We start from the raw sequence: 7,126 nt of genomic DNA on the forward strand, positions 1-7,126 counted from the left end.
GGCTGAGCGCCGGCAGCGTGTTTCCTCGGTCAGAGCGCTGAGCGCCGGCAGCGTGTTTCCTCGGTCAGAGCGCTGAGTGCCGGCAGCGTGTTTCCTCGGTCAGTGGGCTCAGCGCCGGCAGCGTGTTTCCTCGGTCAGTGCGCTGAGCGCCGGCAGCGTGTTTCCTCGGTCACTGCGCTGAGCACCGGCAGCGTGTTTCCTCGGTCAGTGCGCTGAGCGCCGGCAGCATCTTTCCTCGGTCAGAGCGCTGAGCGCCGGCAGCATGTTTCCTCGGTCAGTGGGCTCAGCGCCGGCAGCGTGTTTCCTCGGTCAGTGCGCTGAGCGCCGGCAGCGTATTTCCTCGGTCAGTGCGCTAAGCGCCGGCAGCATGTTTCCTCGGTCAGAGCGCTGAGCGCCGGCAGCGTGTTTCCTCGGTCAGTGGGCTGAGCGCCGGCAGCGTGTTTCCTCGGTCAGTGCGCTGAGCGCCGGCAGCGTGTTTCCTCGGTCAGTGGGCTCAGCGCCGGCAGCGTGTTTCCTCGGTCAGTGGGCTGAGCGCCGGCAGCGTGTTTCCTCGGTCAGAGCGCTGAGTGCCGGCACCGTGTTTCCTCGGTCAGTGCGCTGAGCGCCGGCAGCGTGTTTCCTCGGTCAGTGGGCTGAGCGCCGGCAGCGTGTTTCCTCGGTCAGAGCGCTCAGCGCCGGCAGCGTGTTTCCTCGGTCAGTGGGCTCAGCGCCGGCAGCGTGTTTCCTCGGTCAGAGCGCTAAGCGCCGGCAGCGTGTTTCCTCGGTCAGTGGGCTCAGCGCCGGCAGCGTGTTTCCTCGATCAGTGCGCTGAGCGCCGGCAGCGTGTTTCCTCGGTCAGTGGGCTGAGCACCGGCAGCGTGTTTCCTCGGTCAGTGCGCTGAGCGCCGGCAGCGTGTTTCCTCGGTCAGAGCGCTGAGCGCCGGCAGCGTGTTTCCTCGGTCAGAGCGCTGAGTGCCGGCAGCGTGTTTCCTCGGTCAGTGCGCTGAGCGCCGGCAGAGTGTTTCCTCGGTCAGTGGGCTGAGCGCCGGCAGCGTGTTTCCTCGGTCAGAGCGCTGAGTGCCGGCAGCGTGTTTCCTCGGTCAGTGGGCTGAGCGCCGGCAGCGTGTTTCCTCGGTCAGAGCGCTGAGTGCCGGCAGCGTGTTTCCTCAATCAGTGGGCTCAGCGCCGGCAGCGTGTTTCCTCGGTCAGTGCGCTGAGCGCCGGCAGCGTGTTTCCTCGGTCACTGCGCTGAGCACCGGCAGCGTGGTTCCTCGGTCAGTGCGCTGAGCGCCGGCAGCATCTTTCCTCGGTCAGAGCGCTTAGCGCCGGCAGCATGTTTCCTCGGTCAGTGGGCTCAGCGCCGGCAGCGTGTTTCCTCGGTCAGTGCGCTGAGCGCCGGCAGCGTATTTCCTCGGTCAGTGCGCTAAGCGCCGGCAGCGTGTTTCCTCGGTCAGAGCGCTGAGCGCCGGCAGCGTGTTTCCTCGGTCAGTGGGCTGAGCGCCGGCAGCGTGTTTCCTCGGTCAGTGCGCTGAGCGCCGGCAGCGTGTTTCCTCGGTCAGTGGGCTCAGCGCCGGCAGCGTGTTTCCTCGGTCAGTGGGCTGAGCGCCGGCAGTGTGTTTCCTCGGTCAGAGCGCTGAGTGCCGGCACCGTGTTTCCTCGGTCAGTGCGCTGAGCGCCGGCAGCGTGTTTCCTCGGTCAGTGGGCTCAGCGCCGGCAGCGTGTTTCCTCGGTCAGAGCGCTGAGCGCCGGCAGCGTGTTTCCTCGGTCAGAGCGCTGAGTGCCGACAGCGTGTTTCCTCGGTCAGTGGGCTCAGCGCCGGCAGCGTGTTTCCTCGGTCAGTGCGCTGAGCGCCGGCAGCGTGTTTCCTCGGTCACTGCGCTGAGCACCGGCAGCGTGTTTCCTCGGTCAGTGCGCTGAGCGCCAGCAGAATCTTTCCTCGGTCAGAGCGCTGAGCGCCGGCAGCATGTTTCCTCGGTCAGTGGGCTCAGCGCCGGCAGCGTGTTTCCTCGGTCAGTGCGCTGAGCGCCGGCAGCGTATTTCCTCGGTCAGTGCGCTAAGCGCCGGCAGCATGTTTCCTCGGTCAGAGCGCTGAGCGCCGGCAGCGTGTTTCCTCGGTCAGTGGGCTGAGCGCCGGCAGCGTGTTTCCTCGGTCAGTGCGCTGAGCGCCGGCAGCGTGTTTCCTCGGTCAGTGGGCTCAGCGCCGGCAGCGTGTTTCCTCGGTCAGTGGGCTGAGCGCCGGCAGCGTGTTTCCTCGGTCAGAGCGCTGAGTGCCGGCACCGTGTTTCCTCGGTCAGTGCGCTGAGCGCCGGCAGCGTGTTTCCTCAGTCAGTGCGCTGAGCGCCGGCAGCGTGTTTCCTCGGTCAGTGCGCTGAGTGCCGGCAGCGTGTTTCCTCGGTCAGTGGGCTGAGCGCCGGCAGCGTGTTTCCTCGGTCAGAGCGCTGAGCGCCGGCAGCGTGTTTCCTCGGTCAGTGGGCTCAGCGCCGGCAGCGTGTTCCCTCGGTCAGAGCGCTAAGCGCCGGCAGCGTGTTTCCTCGCTCAGTGGGCTCAGCGCCGGCAGCGTGTTTCCTCGATCAGTGCGCTGAGCGCCGGCAGCGTGTTTCCTCGGTCAGTGGGCTGAGCACCGGCAGCGTGTTTCCTCGGTCAGTGCGCTGAGTGCCGGCAGCGTGTTTCCTCGGTCAGAGCGCTGAGCGCCGGCAGCGTGTTTCCTCGGTCAGAGCGCTGAGTGCCGGCAGCGTGTTTCCTCGGTCAGTGCGCTGAGCGCCGGCAGAGTGTTTCCTCGGTCAGTGGGCTGAGCGCCGGCAGCGTGTTTCCTCGGTCAGAGCGCTGAGTGCCGGCAGCGTGTTTCCTCGGTCACTGCGCTGAGCACCGGCAGCGTGTTTCCTCGGTCAGAGCGCTAAGCGCCGGCAGCGTGTTTCCTCGGTCAGTGGGCTCAGCGCCGGCAGCGTGTTTCCTCGGTCAGTGCGCTGAGCGCCGGCAGCGTGTTTCCTCGGTCAGTGGGCTGAGCACCGGCAGCGTGTTTCCTCGGTCAGTGCGCTGAGCGCCGGCAGCGTGTTTCCTCGGTCAGAGCGCTTAGCGCCGGCAGCGTGTTTCCTCGGTCAGAGCGCTGAGTGCCGGCAGCGTGTTTCCTCGGTCAGTGCGCTGAGCGCCGGCAGAGTGTTTCCTCGGTCAGTGGGCTGAGCGCCAGCAGCGTGTTTCCTCGGTCAGAGCGCTGAGCGCCGGCAGCGTGTTTCCTCGGTCACTGCGCTGAGCACCGGCAGCGTGTTTCCTCGGTCAGTGCGCTGAGCGCCGGCAGCATCTTTCCTCGGTCAGAGCGCTGAGCGCCGGCAGCATGTTTCCTTGGTCAGTGGGCTCAGCGCCGGCAGCGTGTTTCCTCGGTCAGAGCGCTAAGCGCCGGCAGCGTGTTTCCTCGGTCAGTGGGCTCTGCGCCGGCAGTGTGTTTCCTCGGTCAGTGCGCTAAGCGCCGGCAGCGTGTTTCCTCGGTCAGAGCGCTGAGCGCCGGCAGCGTGTTTCCTCGGTCAGTGGGCTGAGCGCCGGCAGCGTGTTTCCTCGGTCAGTGCGCTGAGCGACGGCAGCGTGTTTCCTCGGTCAGTGGGCTCAGCGCCGGCAGCGTGTTTCCTCGGTCAGTGGGCTGAGCGCCGGCAGCGTGTTTCCTCGGTCAGAGCGCTGAGTGCCGGCACCGTGTTTCCTCGGTCAGTGCGCTGAGCGCCGGCAGCGTGTTTCCTCGGTCACTGCGCTGAGCACCGGCAGCGTGTTTCCTCGGTCAGTGCGCTGAGCGCCGGCAGCATCTTTCCTCGGTCAGAGCGCTGAGCGCCGGCAGCATGTTTCCTCGGTCAGTGGGCTCAGCGCCGGCAGCGTGTTTCCTCAGTCAGTGCGTTGAGCGCCGGCAGCGTATTTCCTCGGTCAGTGCGCTAAGCGCCGGCAACGTGTTTCCTCGGTCAGAGCGCTGAGCGCCGGCAGCGTGTTTCCTCGGTCAGTGCGCTGAGCGCCGGCAGCGTGTTTCCTCGGTCAGAGCGCTGAGCGCCGGCAGCGTGTTTCCTCGGTCAGAGCGCTGAGTGCCGGCAGCGTGTTTCCTCGGTCAGTGCACTGAGCGCCGGCAGAGTGTTTCCTCGGTCAGTGGGCTGAGCGCCGGCAGCGTGTTTCCTCGGTCAGAGCGCTGAGCGCTGGCAGCGTGTTTCCTCGGTCAGAGCGCTGAGCGCCGGCAGCGTGTTTCCTCGGTCACTGCGCTGAGCACCGGCAGCGTGTTTCCTCGGTCAGTGCGCTGAGCGCCGGCAGCATCTTTCCTCGGTCAGAGCGCTGAGCGCCGGCAGCAAGTTTCCTCGGTCAGTGGGCTCAGCGCCGGCAGCGTGTTTCCTCGGTCAGAGCGCTAAGCGCCGGCAGCGTGTTTCCTCGGTCAGTGGGCTCAGCGCCGGCAGCGTGTTTCCTCGGTCAGTGCGCTGAGCGCCGGCAGCGTGTTTCCTCGGTCAGTGGGCTGAGCACCGGCAGCGTGTTACCTCGGTCAGAGCGCTGAGCGCTGGCAGCGTGTTTCCTCGGTCAGAGCGCTGAGCGCCGGCAGCGTGTTTCCTCGGTCAGAGCGCTGAGTGCCGGCAGCGTGTTTCCTCGGTCAGTGCACTGAGCGCCGGCAGAGTGTTTCCTCGGTCAGTGGGCTGAGCGCCGGCAGCGTGTTTCCTCGGTCAGAGCGCTGAGCGCCGGCAGCGTGTTTCCTCGGTCAGAGCGCTGAGCGCCGGCAGCGTGTTTCCTCGGTCACTGCGCTGAGCACCGGCAGCGTGTTTCCTCGGTCAGTGCGCTGAGCGCCGGCAGCATCTTTCCTCGGTCAGAGCGCTGAGCGCCGGCAGCAAGTTTCCTTGGTCAGTGGGCTCAGCGCCGGCAGCGTGTTTCCTCGGTCAGAGCGCTAAGCGCCGGCAGCGTGTTTCCTCGGTCAGTGGGCTCAGCGCCGGCAGCGTGTTTCCTCGGTCAGTGCGCTGAGCGCCGGCAGCGTGTTTCCTCGGTCAGTGGGCTGAGCACCGGCAGCGTGTTACCTCGGTCAGAGCGCTGAGCGCCGGCAGCGTGTTTCCTCGGTCAGAGCGCTGAGTGCCGGCAGCGTGTTTCCTCGGTCAGTGCGCTGAGCGCCGGCAGAGTGTTTCCTCGGTCAGTGGGCTGAGCGCCGGCAGCGTGTTTCCTCGGTCAGAGCGCTGAGCGCCGGCAGCGTGTTTCCTCGGTCACTGCGCTGAGCACCGGCAGCGTGTTTCCTCGGTCAGTGCGCTGAGCGCCGGCAGCATCTTTCCTCGGTCAGAGCGCTAAGCACCGGCAGCATGTTTCCTCGGTCAGTGGGCTCAGCGCCGGCAGCGTGTTTCCTCGGTCAGAGCGCTGAGCGCCGGCAGCGTGTTTCCTCGGTCACTGCGCTGAGCACCGGCAGCGTGTTTCCTCGGTCAGTGCGCTGAGCGCCGGCAGCGTGTTTCCTCGGTCAGTAGGCTGAGCGCCGGCAGCGTGTTTCCTCGGTCAGTGGGTTCAACGCCGGCAGCGTGTTTCCTCGGTCAGAGCGCTGAGCGCCGGCAGCGTGTTTCCTCGGTCAGTGCGCTGAGCGCCGGCAGCGTATTTCCTCGGTCAGTGCGCCAAGTGCCGGCAGCGTGTTTCCTCGGTCAGAGCGCTGAGCGCCGGCAGCGTGTTTCCTCGGTCACTGCGCTGAGCACCGGCAGCGTGTTTCCTCGGTCAGTGCGCTGAGCGCCGGCAGCGTGTTTCCTCGGTCAGTAGGCTGAGCGCCGGCAGCGTGTTTCCTCGGTCAGTGGGTTCAACGCCGGCAGCGTGTTTCCTCGGTCAGAGCGCTGAGCGCCGGCAGCGTGTTTCCTCGGTCAGTGCGCTGAGTGTCGGCAGCGTATTTCCTCGGTCAGTGCGCCAAGTTCCGGCAGCATGTTTCCTCGGTCAGAGCGCTGAGCGCCGGCAGCGTGTTTCCTCGGTCAGTGGGCTGAGCGCTGGCAGCGTGTTTCCTCGGTCAGTGCGCTGAGCGCCGGCAGCGTGTTTCCTCGGTCAGTGGGCTCAGCGCCGGCAGCGTGTTTCCTCGGTCAGAGCGCTGAGCGCCGGCAGCGTGTTTCCTCGGTCAGTGGGCTGAGCGCCGGCAGCGTGTTTCTTCGGTCAGTGCGCTGAGCGCCGGCAGCGTGTTTCCTCGGTCAGTGGGCTGAGCGCCGGCAGCGTGTTTCCTTGGTCAGTGCGCTGAGCGCCAACAGCGTGTTTCCTCGGTCAGTGCGCTGAGCGCCGGCAGCGTGTTTCCTCGGTCAGAGCGCTGAGTGCCGGCAGCGTGTTTCCTCGGTCAGTGCACTGAGCGCCGGTAGAGTGTTTCCTCGGTCAGTGCGCTGAGCGCCGGCAGCGTGTTTCCTCGGTCAGTGCACTGAGCGCCGGCAGAGTGTTTCCTCGGTCAGTGGGCTGAGCGCCGGCAGCGTGTTTCCTCAATCAGTGTGCTGAGCGCCGGCAGCATCTTTCCTCGGTCAGAGCGCTGAGCGCCGGCAGCGTGTTTCCTCGGTCAGTGGGCTGAGCGCCGGCAGCGTGTTTCCTCGGTCAGTGGGCTGAGCGCCGGCAGCGTGTTTCCTCGGTCAGAGCGCTGAGCGCCGGCAGCGTGTTTCCTCGGTCAGAGCGCTGAGCGCCGGCAGCGTGTTTCCTCGGTCACTGCGCTGAGCACCGGCAGCGTGTTTCCTCGGTCAGTGCGCTGAGCGCCGGCAGCATCTTTCCTCGGTCAGAGCGCTGAGCGCCGGCAGCAAGTTTCCTCGGTCAGTGGGCTCAGCGCCGGCAGCGTGTTTCCTCGGTCAGAGCGCTAAGCGCCGGCAGCGTGTTTCCTCGGTCAGTGGGCTCAGCGCCGGCAGCGTGTTTCCTCGGTCAGTGGGCTCAGCGCCGGCAGCGTGTTTCCTCGGTCAGTGCGCTGAGCGCCGGCAGCGTGTTACCTCGGTCAGAGCGCTGAGCGCCGGCAGCGTGTTTCCTCGGTCAGAGCGCTGAGTGCCGGCAGCGTGTTTCCTCGGTCAGTGCGCTGAGCGCCGGCAGAGTGTTTCCTCGGTCAGTGGGCTGAGCGCCGGCAGCGTGTTTCCTCGGTCAGAGCGCTGAGCGCCGGCAGCGTGTTTCCTCGGTCACTGCGCTGAGCACCGGCAGCGTGTTTCCTCGGTCAGTGCGCTGAGCGCCGGCAGCATCT

This window comes from Ascaphus truei, chromosome 9 (genome assembly GCF_040206685.1).
Source record: "Ascaphus truei isolate aAscTru1 chromosome 9, aAscTru1.hap1, whole genome shotgun sequence".
Classification (NCBI taxonomy): Eukaryota; Metazoa; Chordata; class Amphibia; order Anura; family Ascaphidae; genus Ascaphus; species Ascaphus truei.